The sequence below is a fragment of the Crocodylus siamensis genome, chromosome 1 (genome assembly GCF_052110815.1).
Source record: "Crocodylus siamensis isolate JL-2025a chromosome 1, ASM5211081v1, whole genome shotgun sequence".
Classification (NCBI taxonomy): Eukaryota; Metazoa; Chordata; order Crocodylia; family Crocodylidae; genus Crocodylus; species Crocodylus siamensis.
Genome location: NC_143395.1, coordinates 355722393 through 355735288, shown reverse-complemented (window position 1 = coordinate 355735288; position 12896 = coordinate 355722393). Strand labels below are relative to the sequence as shown.

At 38.6% G+C, this 12896-nt stretch overlaps 1 non-coding gene across 1 annotated transcript; it reads left to right on the top strand.

Moving 5' to 3' along the window:
* Nucleotides 1-9958: 9958 nt before the first annotated feature.
* On the top strand, nucleotides 9959-10031 carry TRNAH-AUG (transfer RNA histidin (anticodon AUG)). The gene has a single exon. It is a non-coding gene; the product is annotated as a tRNA-His (tRNA).
* The last annotated feature ends 2865 nt before the right edge of the window (nucleotides 10032-12896 follow it).

Genomic DNA, 12896 nt, shown 5'->3' with positions numbered 1-12896 from the left:
GAGAGAGAGAATTAAAAGTACTGAAAAATCAACCAAGGCCAAATTAGAACAAATGTTTGTCAAGTAAAAAGGGCAGCTCTTCGTCTGATGGAAGGGATTTAATTAGAAAAGTCACAGAGAGAATCTGTCTCGAAAGTACCAGTTCCATTTTCTTCAGATAAGCTAATGAACCTCATTGAACTTTGCAAAGAACTGCTGAACCAATAATACAAGGAAAAGAATCCAGAAAATCTTCTGCAACAACCCTTGGAAATGAGTAGACCAATTTATTTATGTGATCTAGATCATAGAAGGGGAATATTATGACATACTTATCTACTGATTTATCTTCCATTTGAGTAGGCAATGGGCAAATAAATGATTAGAGGAAGAAATGATTTTTTAATATGTTTCCCTTTTACAACAGGTCATAAATTTAAAATTTAAATCACATGTTGTATGTGCTAAGTCACCTACATGGTACATTATCTACCCAGTTTGTTGTCTAATTCCATCAAGGTTTTTTTCCCCTAACAGCAGCCATAACAAAAACCTATTAAGGAACATAATATTTTGCATTAGACAAGGGCATCTTGAATGTATTAAAAGAACACAGTAAACAAAATTCTTTTAAACAGTGACACTGCAATATTAAAAAACAGCCTCCAAGGAAGGTGGTTATGTAGAAATCTAAAGTTGCTAGTAAATTGTGCTAAAAGAAAGAGAAGTTTATACTCTCCAAGAAGTTTATACTACAATCAGTTTTGTTTCCTTGGCATTTTGTCTTTGGTTTTTTCTTTTCTTTTTTTAATTGGCTTACTTTTGCAGAATGACTATGTCTGACAGGACAGTGGCCATAGTTATCAGATCCTGAACAATCTGATAACTGTGGCCATGTATATTATCAGATCATCTAGAATCTGTGTGGGATTCTGATCTTATATGTTTACTAACCAGCTATCCTGCCCAGTCATAGTTTTATACTGTAGCAGACAAATATTAACAACATAAATAACACAGGCTGGGCAAAAGCCTTTAATACAACCAGCTTATGATTATAACTGCAAATATAGAAGGCTTATCATGGGGCAATTTTCTGCAACAAAACAGTTATGTACTCAACTCTCAATGACTTTCAGTGGAAACTTAATTCATCAAAACCACGTGATTTTGAAAAATCTCATCCCTCAGGTCTTGAAAGAAGGCTAGAGTGTTAGGCTGCTTACAGACATTAAAACAAATGCACTTGCCTGGAAAAAGCAGCTTGTTAGTGTAGCCTAGTTCTGCAGCATCTGTTTAGATCAGGCACTTGGGTGGGGCTTTTTGGCGGTTTTTTTCCCTAATAGCTGATTCAATCAGCTATTTGATGAAAGTGCCAAAAAGCCCCACTACAGGGCCTGATCTAAGGAAAGTATGTGTGTGTATGTTTGTGTGTTTGTATAGCATAAGCTTTCATGAGCTGGTTAATCTATAAAGTGCAAAACTACCCTGTCTTCAGTTCTCTATAGACAGACCGGGAGTGGCACTGCATGATTGCAGTGTGTGATTCAGAAAGCCCAGAGGCATCTAGACATGCTAAACCTTCAAGGCACCCATTACTCATCTCCATTCACTTAGGGTTCACAAAACCAGGTTGGCAATATGAAGGGATGACATTCTGGTGTTGGGCTTTACCAAACATGTGATGGCACTGCTTACCTTTTGCCCACTAGCTTAGTGGCTAAAGCATTTGTCCATGATGTGGGAGACTTAAATTGCACTGTCCACCCTTTCTGTTGAACTGGGGCCATCAGTAGGTAAGAATGGAAAAAAAAACTAGGGAGAGAGAAAGGGGAAGAAGGAACAAACAACAGGCTGCATCAGTAATACATTTGTTAGAGCAATTCTCCTGACAGAAGGGAGCCCTGGGCACCGGTCTCTGCTGCTAGGCTTATTTCTGTTGTTTAATCAATGACTATCAAGTATAAAAGTATAAACAGTCCTGGGAACAAGCAAAGGGGAATCTGCCTCTGTAGGGTAGTAAGGAAAACACTCTTTTGTGAGGGATAGTTCTGGGTACAATGCATTTTGCATTAGATGTTCTCCTAAGGATTTGGTTGGTGACAGACTTTGGACAGGCTGGGCAGAATTGCAGTTGCAAAGCATCCAGGAAAGTGGCAATTGTCGCATAATAGTGCAGTCAGTTCAACTCTACTTCATAGTTGATTTTCCTATGAATGGAAAGTTTGAGAAAACTTGTTTTTTGAGTCATCTGCATTGAATTCTGGCTTTCTGAAGCTTTGTCAGCAGAATGCCTTCTCTAAGGAAAGTAAAATGATTCACTTCTGAGAAATATATTAATATATTTTTGCCCATTGGTGGTAGGCACAATGGTTGCTTGCTAGGTGTCTCCAGCCAGAAGGGTATGGGTTTGTCAAATAAGTAATAGCATAGGCATTCTCGGTGCTATTCAGCTTCAATACATATGAGTGGCCACCCAGACTCTGGTAGAATTGGCAGCGGTAAAGGACAGCAGGACTCTACCAGCATCCAGGTTTGCTGTGGGGTGGTTTGCTTGTCTACAACAAATTGAAAGCACAAAAGATTCAAGCATGTTTTGTTAATAAGATAAGCCATGACCTGTGGCTATGTGATTTAATAGCCTGAGAAGGCCAGATACATGAAAAACCTCCACTAATCTTAGCTATTAACCAAGTCTAACCTGTATTTACCTGAGTATAGGATATCAGAAATGGTTCTGTTTCCGTATAGAGTTCAGATAATAGAATATTGTTTACAAACAGCCTACCAGTTGACTGGCCCATTATTTTTTGTGGAAGGGTTGAAAGTCCTACCAGTAAACCGCTTGTGTACATGTAAAGGATAATTAGCATTCTAGCTGGATGAAATTCAGTCTAAAACATTGAAGTTAACTGTAACCTAATTACTCTATCAACAATTGGCTCAAGTCAAATAATATTAACTAGTTAATGTAATTATTCCTATATTCTCATCTTTTAAATTAATATAGATTCAAGAAACTATGTTTGTTCAGGTGTTGCAGTGGCCAACAATAAAAAGTTAATACTCACTGTGTACTATTACATGGATGCATCTGAGATACATTATGTTGTATTTCACATAGGAGGTACATTTAGGAGATAGCACTACAATACATTGGTAAACACCGAAGTTTTAATTAAAATCACTTTATTTTATAGATGTCTGGCTTACAGAAGCTCAATACAATATTATAGAAATAAATGAGAGAGAAGGATGGACAAAAATATCCATACATTTATTATCATGAGAATAACTTGAACACAAAGTACCAAGTAGTTGACCCAGAAAACCTGCATAAGTATTACTTGTACCTAAAAAAAGATTCCTAATTGGGTTATGGTTTTATAAGACCCTTTTTAAAGTTTTTTAATGTGTATGTATCCAAGCTAACAGAACTATCAGACATTTTGTTTGACAGATTTTTCAACAGCAAAAGAAAAGACAGTCTTGCTGTTTACATTGTATTAGCTATTATTTTCATTTTCTGTTGAAATAATGTATTATATTTTTCTTTATAGTGAGGTATTATATTTTGATTATATGGAATATGAGGAAAATTATTAAACCTATGGTTGGAGTGACAATTTTATTGCATATATGTCTCAATACTATACCTTTCTTTTATTTCAGTAATGCTACACTATTTATGATGATGACCAGCTTACCTGTGTCCAGATATAGTTAGTTTAGCTGATTTTTTGATATTTTCAATTATTTACAGTTACAGTTGGCTCCACTTATTTAAACCCAGTATGCTACTTCCTTTTCATTTTACATGCATGGCCACAGCTTGCAATGAGCCTTCAATAATTCTCTGTGCCTCTGTGAAATATACCTATAATTTTCTTTTTATTTTTATAAAAAATGGAAGTCAAACTCAAAGAATATAGTGTGTGATAAATTGATACATTTTTCATTACTACACAATGTGGACTATTTTCTCTACTATACATTTAGCTGTTTTGGCTTTGAACTTTTGCACTTTCAATCAAAGTGTAATTTCAAACAAAACTGTTTCTTAACTTTTGTAGAAGGCTCAGCAAGATTTTTTTTTCCCAATAGAACTAAATGCATAAGGAAAGGTACTAGCAAGAAGGCCTCACTGCCAGATTTAGTCCAAAATACTAACCATAATTACACAATTAATCCTATAAAGGTATGCGCATATGAGTGCCCCATTTCTACATGCTGTATACATTGATCAAACACCAAATAGATTTGAGCAGCAGGTACAATAACTGCTGTTAAATTAAATGCAATTAAATTACAGTTTTACCATTATTATCCCTTTTCACGTAAAGTTTTCCCATTATTGCTACCACCAATACAGAACCACCAATGAAGTAAGCAGTAGGAATACTAACACAGACAAAAAACAGATTATTTTTACAGATGATAATTCCTACCCTGATATGGCTGCAAAACTTAAATTATACAGTGGTAGACTCTAAATCATGTTTGTTATGTTTTACCAGTACCTCCTATTGGGCTTGCCATATGATTGCTTCATTATACATAGGGCTCTCTTGTGTTTTCTTGATGCACAATTTCTCACCAACATTGTATTTCCTGAGTTGCATGTGCAAAGCTATTTGCAATAAAAAATGTGTGATGCTAAATCTTAGCAAAGCATTGTGAATGTCTTGCTTATTAGATGTCTTCATAAATCCACAGGACTAGCCTACAAAACTGTGCTTACATTCAATGAGTTTCATAGCTTGGAGAACCAAATTAGCCCATAACAAACTTCCTGATTTACCATTGTTATTTTTCAGGCTTTCTACTATACCGCTATGTAGGTACCTGAATCAGAATGTTCTTTTCTTTTCTTTTTTACTTTTTTCAAATTGTTTGTCTGGTTCTTGAGTCGTGTGAACTCTAATAGTAGAACTGAACTTGACTTTGAGATGTTTTTCAATTCAGCTTTCTGTACACATGTAGATAAGAACAGGCTGATTACTTCATCTTTCTTGTTATTCATGGTTTTCTATTGCAACAGTATGGTCTGCATCTTTAAGGAGGAACAGTCAGCCTTGTCAAAAAAGACCAGCTATGGGGCAAAGAGTGTCTTACTGGGACCTTCAAAAACTCCCTAAAGAGTAAGCTGTGAAGAAAATTAATTGTTGCAAGAAGAAGCCAGGCTACTGTGTGAGGGCCAGAGCAAAAGGGGCTCCCCTCCCCAGAGTTGGGGATGACAGAGGGATTTTTTGGATTTATTTAAAGATTGTGCTTTGTTTTTGATTATTCCCTGAGCAATTCAGGAAGACAATTATCAGACAAGGAAATGGCTATATTTCCCTAAATAAAATTAGAGAATGAAGGCATTTCATTGGCATCTCAGTTGTAGAATTCTTGCCTGCTGTATGGAAGGCTTGGGTTTGATTCTTGGCAAATGCAGCCATGGACACATATCTGGTTGGAGCACTGTACTCAAAGCAGTCATTATTGGCTCAATATCTAGTTGGAAGCCAATATTAAGTGGGGCTCCCTAAAAATTTGTCTTGGGTAATTTGTAATGCTTAATATCTCATTTAATAATTTAAAGGATAGGACTGAGTACATACATATCAAATTTGCAGATGACATCAATATGGCTGGAATTGCAGTCATTCTGAAGGGTAAAATTAGGCTCCAGAATGACCCTTATCAACTTGAAAAATGAATCAAAATGAGGTAATTGAAATGTAGTAGAAATGGAGAGCCCTGCAATTAGGACATAACAATAACATTCACAAATATAGACTGGGCAATGATTAGGTAGGCTGGAGTATTGCAGAAAATGTCCTGGGGGGAATAGTGGACTATAATCTGAAAATAAACCCACAGTGGGAGTGTCTATATGAGATGCTAACTCCGCAGTAACCTAATAACACTGTGTAGTAGTGTGCAGGGCAAAACCTGTGCTAATATACTACTCCACAGTAGTATTATGCTACTGCACAGTCAATGCCACTAAAAAGCCATACACTGGCACTACCACGCAGTAGTACCAGTTACTGCACATTGATTTAATACTTGGTTATCCTAGTACTAAACTTAATGCACAGTTACTACAGCATATTAATGAATGTGTAAATGTTCCCAGTGTGGTCTAGTTGTGAAATAAAAGCCAAAACATACCAGGTTGTATTAATACAAACATCGCCTGTCCATCAAGAGAGGTGATTCTTCTACCCTGACACTAGTGACGCTCAGCTGTCCAGGATCGGGCACTATGCTTCAGAAGAGATGTAGATAGACTGAAAAGATCCTAAAAAAGAGCAACATAAATTAACAGCAGTCCTGGAAAAATGGCTTGAAAGAAAGTATTGAAAGAACTAAGATTATTTAGTTTGGGAGAAGATTTAATGAAGCTCGATCTGAGAACAGTCTTCAAATTGGTGTAGAAATTATAGAAGGGTAGCTATAAAAAGGTATTTTTATGTGGCTAAAAGGCAAAAGACAAGGAACAATGATCTTCAATTGTTGCAATTGATATTGGGTTGGATATTTATCAGTATGAGAGTGATTAAGCATTAGAGCAGGTTACCTATAGAGGCTGTAGAATTTCCATCCTGGAACATTTTTATGATCAATTTAGACAAATGCCTGCCTAGGCAGGGATGATAATAGCCTCGAGAAGAGGGTTGGAGGAGATGGCCAATGAAATTCCTTCCATCCCTACTTTTCTATGACTCTAGGAAATTCTATAAAACATGTTCAGCAGTCCAATGGGGAGTAATTGTGATAGCAAACCACAACTCTCGCAATTCTCTACATTCTCCTTTCCCCCTTAAATGTCAGAGTTAAGGTTATGCCATATATGTAATATGAGTAAAAATTACTGTTCTGGTAAAGATAAGAACAACGATAGAGAAAATATGAATTTGAAGGTACTATTTGTTAGACAAACTTCATGACATCCCCTCCACTGTTAAAAAAAAGAGAAAAAATATCAAATAAAAGCAACAATTTACTGCAACCATGAGACTCTTAGAAGCAAGGCCTAAATATAACTAAAAAGCATGTCCCAGCAACTTGTATGGAGATAGCTGTCTTTTTATTTATTTTAAAGCATTACAGATGCACTCAAAAGACAAGTCATCAGTCAGTAGTGACAGCCAACATGAAAATGTATAAGAATAAATTGAGCTTTAATTTTTCTTGACTAAGTATAGACATCTATCATAACTAATGCACTTCTAATAGCACAGCATTTTTTTCCATGCAGTAATCTCATCTATTTTGTTATGTGCCTTAAACCTAATTAGAAAGCAACAATCCTAGCAGTTATAAGAAGAAAGGCAATATTTCTTTTGACCAATGTAGGTGAAATCTACTGCAATTAAAGTTATGGCAAAGTTTATGCAAGAACAGAGAGATCATATCTTTGCTAAATAGGCTGTGAAGTCCTCCTACTTTTGGTGCCTAATTACTGGTGTCATGCTTGTAATAGCGGCATCTGTGCACACTCAACACTCTAATGGGCAGCTCCTACAGGACTAATGAATTTTAATTGATGGTGTTTAGTGTGGCTTTTGGTTTCTCTCTCTTGTAGAGGAGGCTATGCCCTTCTGCTCTTCTGTCCCCAAGTGAGCTGCATCTCTGCTGGGGAGCTCATAGATACAGATGGTCAACAAAAGGTGAAGAATGCCAGAACTCTCTGGGCATCAGTGTCTTTTCAGTAAAGATAAAGCCTGAATTGCTAATCAGCTTCCCTTTTTCCACCCAAGCTGTTTAGTCTGTGGGCTTAGTGCTAATCTCTTTTTGCAAAATGACACATTGCTTTTCAATTCAAAATACACATTCTAGGTTGACAAATCAGAGAAGGAGACTTCCTTCCAGCTTCATGATAGGTAATTTTAAATGTAACGTCCTTCATTTGCAAGGGAAGTGGGGGACGGACCATGATGACATTTAATCATTTTACCCACTTAAGGCATCTATTCTGCAAGAGTGAAAAAGTACTAAACACAAAAGAATGGAATGACTGATCACATGTACTGTGGGTAAATGGAAATGATGCATCTGTATGAAATTGTTGTTAGTTCTAAAAATGTTTTAGCTTTTTATTCAGGAAGGGAAGAGTCATACTTCATGCTAATGTTTTTTGAGAATATGCCCTTAATTCTGCTTTCATAAAAGGTGCAGTATATAAGAAATATGTAAGATAAAGTAATGCTTTCATTGTAGTGATCTTAATAATACTCAAATCTCTGTGCCTTGTTACAAAACAAAAGACTGTTTTTAATGGGGAAAAACATTTGCAATTGCAATAGCAGTAGCATGTCGTCTTCCTGTATGAAAGCCCTGAATTCAGAAAACCAGAACTCTCTAAATTGTCAATATATCAGATGCCACATACATCACTGAAATGATACACTTGATATCTAGTTCATAGGGAGATAGGAAATTGGCCACCCCCTGCTGGCTAATTAACAAAGCAGTCTTGTCATTAGTTTTAAAGACAGCCACTTGCCTGCTCTCCTGCAAGGGAGCAATCACAAAGTTATAATGAGAATGTGTTAATTGTGAGTGATGTCTCAGACTTGCTATCATCTGTGGTCTTGTTTTATTAAAAAGCAGAAATGTACCTTGCCTTTAAACAGCAATCTTGTGTTTGCCTCAAAACATATAAAAGGAAAATTATTTTATTGGAATAAATCAGACTGTTACTTATCACTCTTCTACCACATATATTAACTGGACACAACTGCAGCCTTCAGAAGTAAGTCTCAAACAACCGTCATTTAGCATAACCATTTTCTACTGGATCTGAAATAAACAGTACCCTAAAAAGTATTTAGAACTAGCAAAAACTGTAAGCAGAGAATACCATAGAAGTTAAAGATTTGGTCTTGATTCATCCTTGAAGAACTACGTTTAATCCAGTCTAAGAAGTGCAATTCACTCAAATATGTCCTTGAATAAGTATATGACTACCACGAATTTATATTCAGTCCATGATCTTTTTTCTTGTTTTGAGATGTGTTATATCACCAACAGGCAACACAAAGATTTGCATCCATTTTAAATTTACCATTTTTTTCAACCAGAAGTAAAACTGGAGATGATGCTATGAAACTATATAAGTGGTACTTGCTGGGGCAAGCAATGGAATATGTCATATTTTTCTTGTCTTCCATGAGCCTTCAATGTTTTGATGCTGTAGGAGTGTATCAGGGTGGGGATAATATTTTGCTGTCCACACAAGTAGTTCTTACTTTTTTAGAGTCAGGGCATCCTTCCACCACTTCGAATGTGGTGGCACCCATGGTTGGGAATTATTGTAGGTGCTGCCTCAAATTACCTTTGCTTCTCAACCAGGTGCTTCTGTTTCCAAATAAAACTGTTCTGTGTACCTCCTGCATAGAAAACCTGAGAAGGGTTGGGGCACATGCACATGCTACTGTTGCATTAGGGTTCTCTGATCAGCCTAAATCAGGTGGGAGCTCTGGTGCAGCAGGTTTTTCTGGTCCTGTGCCCCACCCCATGATCCTTCCAGAAACAGAGGCATGCTCGTGGAATGTGTGGTAGGCTGTGCAAAATTTCGCCAGCTTTTTCATTTCAACACTGTTTCAACTCATTTCAAGCTCAAAACAGCATTGAAACTGCAAAACAGTTTCTGTTAAACGAAATGGAACTCAAAACAAAATGCGGTCTCATTGAAACAGCAAAACAGAAGTCAAAATGAAACTGGCCTGTTTTGCACAGCCCTAGTGTGTGGGAGGTGGACTAAAAAGGACTATAGTCCCAGTCACCTGTCTGCTTTGAGTTGATCAGAGAGCCCTAATGCAGCAGGCATACATGCAGAGCAGTTTTACTTGGCTGCTGTAGCATTTCACAACACCCCATTTCAGAACCTCTGACCCACACACTAAGAGGAATATCAGTTGCCTTTCTAACATCCAGTTTAGCAAGCCACATAAACAGAATTCAAAAAAATTCAATTGTGCCTGGGCCAGTGGTGCAATGGATAACGCATCTGACTATGGATCAGAAGATTGTAGGTTCAACTCCTGCCTGGCTCGCACTGCCTGTTTTATCTCCAGGCAGTTGTCTCTTTTCTTACCTTCCCTGGAAATCTTCAAGAGGAGACTGGATAGGCACCTGGCTGAGGTCTTATGACCCCTGCCACCCCCAGTGCTCCTTCCTTCCCATGGTAGAGGGTCGGACTAGATGATCTGTCTAGGTCCCTTCAGACTCATTGATTCTATGATTCTATGACTATTCACCGAAAGTTGCACACATGCTTAAGTATACCTGAATAGATCCATTTTTCCACATCTGTAGTGCTTAACTAATACTGAACTATCAGTATATGAAGTATATAAAGAGTGATAGATCGGGGTTTTCCATTTGCCATGGAAAAATGCAGATTTTCTCCTTTAAAAGAGAGAACTATGGGAACCTGCAGGTTGGCAGAGTTCCTAGAGGGCCTAGAGGATGTGGGAGAAGGCTGATCATAGGTAGCCAGAGCCACGTGCGTGTGCACACATGCACATGGCAACCAAGTAGCATGGTGGAAAGCAGCTCCCACAGCTTCCCACAAGGCATAAGGTATGAAGGAGCATAGGCAAAGCTTCAGGAGGAAGGGGGTGGGGTGCATAAGCAATGCATTAGGGTTGCATGGAGGGGCATGTTCCCTCCCAGATTTCTGTACCCACAGAGGGCAAGAGGCTTCAGGTAGACAGGACTGGCATGGGCAGGCACTGACTACACAGCCCACTGGGAGGGACCCAGTGTGGGAGGGCAGAGTGGGATGGTGAGATTTGTTGCTGCAGCTGGTGCTGCTGCTGCCCTACCAATGTGGCTGGGACCCCTGCACTGACCATGCCACCAGCAGCGCAAGCAGTAATGGTGGGGGACGCTGTTCTATCTCCTCCTCCTGCCAGATCCTTCTATGCCAAGTCATGGCTCTACCCTGTGCCATGGTCCAGCTGCTGCTACTGCCCCCACAACTGCTCTCCTCAGGATGCAGCTCTACCTCAGAGGAAAGGCAGGATGAGGGGCAGCATGGGTGGCCTGAGGGAAGCAGCAGTGGCACTTGGACCAGGGCTGGTGAAGGGGTCTCAGAGGCATCAGTGGCAGCATCAAGTCTTGTCACTTCCATCTGCCCTCTCGTGCCAGGTCCTACCCCTGGGTTATGGAGGGAGCTCATGCCCATGCCAGTCCAGCCAGGCTGCAGCCCTGTGCCTTGCTGTGAGCACATACATCTGGGGAACACATGCACCCCCATACCATCCTATGCCCCATAGTAATGGCATCACCTATGGTCAGGCACCCTCCTGCCTCACACCCCCCTCCCACCCTACTTACACCCCCTTGCCTCACATACACACCTGCTCCATCCCACACCTCACATCCCCCACCTCTCACACCCCCATGTACCATACACTCCCATCCTGCCTCAAATGACCTCCCTTCCACACATACCCCCCACCATACTGGGAGGCCGGGGCCTGGGGGTGGGGGACTGTGGGTCAGGAGTGAGGGGCACTGGCATATCTGGGCTGCTTAGTGCCACAAAACAACAGGGGCATAGCTACAGCTGGACCCACATCCTGGTGAGCAAAGGGAACAGGAGGAACTCTTATTTTCTATAATAAAAAAATAAACTCAAACACCAAAACATATAGGTATTTAAAATCTATTTTATTATAATGACTGAGTCATTAGTAGGCTTCTAAATTGTTTTAAAGTTGTAAATATATCAATAAAACATTGATACCTGTATATATCATGACATTTCATTTAAATCACAGAAAAATATGGATTTGGGGGTCTTAAATCAGAGAATTTGGGGGTTTTAAAAAAAGACAACCAGGGTCCCTGTATTGGTATCACTGGCACTTCACATATGAAAGCACCTATCTGCAGGTTTAGAGCCTATATATGGTCTGAACATGAGACTAGGAAAATCTCAACATTACAACTGTGCTAGATTTACAGTAAACATTAGTAGCTATTTAACTTGTTTTAGTTCAGTTTCTTCATCTGTGAAGTGGGGAGAACAACATGTGTAGCAGGAAACTCTGAGGACTAGCTGATCAGTAATATGTTCTGAACAAATAAAACATTGTACACAGCAAGCATTAATCTTCTTGTTACCATTTCTACAGTGTCATAGGTAGGCTACATGCAGCATTACTGTTCTCAGAGTCAATAGCCTACTCACACTAAACCATGCTTCTCTACTTAAATTATGATTTTTGATTAGAGCATAATTCAGTGTGCACCCCAGGCAAAAGTAGTGTAGGAAAACTATAGTTCAAGACCCTAGGTCAGTTATTAACAAGTCTCTCTCTCTGCTAAGGAAATATATTGCACTGATTTCCATACATGTTAAAAACAAGTCTCAAAACTCTAATCAGTAGCACACTCTCTGCTCCTTCTGAAGTTGTACTCCTCCATACTTCAACAATGTTCCTAACATTAAGACCACAACTCACTGAAATTCAATATACAAGTAGTCAAATTGGTTAACTCCTAGGAACAATATTATAATGACCATGATGCAAATTATAAAAGCCTAGACAAAGCTGGGAAAAATAATTTTTTGAAATTACATATTAGGATTTTGCTATTTCTTTGGTTTTCAATGCTACAGTATTTTATGGTGTTTCAAACTTACATTGAAGATGGATTTCAAAATCATTTTCTATTTCATAAACTCAAAACACTGCATAGAAACGTTGCACAGCAACCATATTAAACTACATCAGCTCTGGAAAGCAGAAAGGAAAGGATATAAGCACACTCACTTTATTCAATAATAACTATCAATAGGCAGTAATGAGTTCCTTAAAACTGGTGCATCAAAGTTAGATACACAACCGAGCAAAATGACATTTTAGAACTATAGGTGCAGAAAGATAATTTGATCATGTTTATTT